General features: G+C 37.1%; 1 protein-coding gene across 3 annotated transcripts in view; it reads right to left on the bottom strand.

The window, feature by feature from the left end:
* LOC119583667 (disks large 1 tumor suppressor protein-like) overlaps nucleotides 1-2500 on the bottom strand; it is a 65160-nt gene that overhangs the window by 26157 nt on the left and 36503 nt on the right. The gene's annotated exons all lie outside the window — the stretch shown is intronic.

Genomic DNA, 2500 nt, shown 5'->3' on the forward strand with positions numbered 1-2500 from the left:
AAAAATGCATATTCATATGTTATACTTCAACATAAATCAGAAACCACCAGGACAAGGTATTAAGTCAACACTTTTTGAAATATAGTCTTATCATATCCCTTATGCCAACCCCCAATCCCACATGACTCCCTCCAGCCACTTAACTTGGGTTATATTAGTATATACTCCCAGAGGAGGGCCATGGTTCAAAGGGACATGCAGATAAAAGTTTCATGATGGTCTGGTTTCATTTACCGAGTCTTGGAGTGAATCATCAAATTGAAGTATACTGTTCATTATTCACAATCACACTGAACTTTATTTTACATAGATAAGCCTTTTCAACACTCAAAGAAGATTGCTGATCACCATTTAACCAGTTGCAGAATAAATGTAAATATACAACACAAACAGGCAAGCCTATTTTTGATAAAAAAATATCTGTAATCTTTCAGAATGAATGAACATTCATGTAGGCTACCTACCCTTGTATGAATAGTGTAGGCTTGGATGTGGTGGTTTATATTTTAACTGGTGGATGCTCACACAATATTAACAGTTGCATTTACATGGGATTTAAGATCCCAAACTGACACCTATCAAAAAACTACATTGTTCCTGCAGCATGAAACGCAAGTTCAATAAAAACTTTAACTCTCTTTTTATAACCTTCCAAAGTAGATGACTACTTTCAAAATATTCCATGTAGTAATGTTATCTGGAAAATTTTATTTTACATGCTGTCACTGTAAACTGTTAACCAGACTATAATCCTATCTCTTAAAATTGACTTATTTTTCTCTTAAAAAACAACAACATATATAAGAAAAAAATTGTGAAAAAAGTGGATAGCATACTTTTCATTTTTTTCCCACTCTTTAATGTGTATGTGAATTGTTTTTTACATCAATTAAAAAGGTGAGTTTTTAGATCAGCAACCCAGAAGATTAAAAGGGTAATTGTTAGAAACCAAGAATATGAAAACTGTAAAACAAAGAGGAAGGTTTCCTTTAACCTGTAAAAGACCAATTTTCTTACAAATTGTTCTGAACATAGCAAAATGAGCAATCCATTTTGTGTACAAAATAGGTAATTGCATCCTTGAATGTACCGATTAAAATATTTTACTATGGGAGATTTAAAAGTTTACAATAATTTTCTGGTATCCTATGGGGGTAATTCTTTACAGTATGGATGCACTAGCCAGAGACTAAGTCCCTAAGTCCACTTCACAAAATCTATTCAGCAATCTAAGTTGCTGGGACTGGGCATGCCTGAGGGGAAGGGTTGATGGGGAGCTCTGCTTCCCCCCCCCCCCCAGCATCTTAATAGCTCCCACTCTTATTGAGCCTATTTACTTTACCTTTATAAGTATGCTACAGTATATTATAGATTAATTCCTACCCCAAAACCAAACTGTTACCTACCTTAATCTCTCATCACCTACCTTATTCATTCCCGAAATCTACTCATTACCCAAGCTCACCACTAAAATCTGATCAAATCAGTTCCTTGGCCCATAAACACAATACTCATTAGGTATTATCAGAACTTTTCATTGCTCTTTTCATAATCTTTTAAAACAAAATGCACCCGATAATACATCCAATAATCGCTGACAAAAAATTACCTCCCCTTTGACAGACATGGCTAATCTCTCATGATACAGTTTACTTCATTGTTTATCAGTAGAAACAAATATGAAATAAAATACTTTTTTTTCTATCACCGTGTGTATTTTTTAGCTTTCAAAATCGGTCGCGCATCTTCATTGCATATCGAAAACATCTTTAAGCTGACGATGGAATTAAGGTGGATTCATTTTCAATCAATCTTGTTTTGCATTGTGGGTTTTTATACCATATTATTAACACGGAAGAGTGTTTTACCATTCATCTTTAAGCTGTATGTTCCATCCACCCATTCACATGGTGTACCGTTCTGTGCTATTCGCCGTGAGAAACAGTAGCGGGGAGTACAGAGCGAATGAAAATGCGAGAAAGATGGAAGGGAAGTTGCGGTAGTCGGAATAACACCCTGGCAGATGAACCGTTCGCGCGCCCTCAGGCTGGACAAAATACATGCAATCAACTGGCATTGGATGCTCGGACCTGAGGCGGAGGTGGGGGGTGGCGGGAAGGGGGGCATGGTTCAAATTAAAACAAAGAGGTCATAATGGTGACGCTAACACAACACGCAATCGGCGACAACACGCGCACAGCCGCAAACGCCCGGCAACCGGGAGCAAACAGGGAAATGACGAGATGAAGAGCGGATGAAGGCAGAGGAAGAAAACATAGCAACCACGTATAAATAGTCTAGAAAGTAGTCATTCGCCAGTTCGTTCGTCTACAAGATTCTACAGTATTCTGCGCTACTCGTAAAAAAAAAAAAAAAAAAAAAAATACATACAACACACATGATTGATGTGAAGTCACGCAAATTCATGACCTCATACCCGATATTACCACATACAACCAAAATAGTTTTTGTTAACTTAGGCGAGGTTGGTAAGAAATCT

Source organism: Penaeus monodon, chromosome 17 (assembly GCF_015228065.2).
Source record: "Penaeus monodon isolate SGIC_2016 chromosome 17, NSTDA_Pmon_1, whole genome shotgun sequence".
Taxonomy (NCBI): domain Eukaryota; kingdom Metazoa; phylum Arthropoda; class Malacostraca; order Decapoda; family Penaeidae; genus Penaeus; species Penaeus monodon.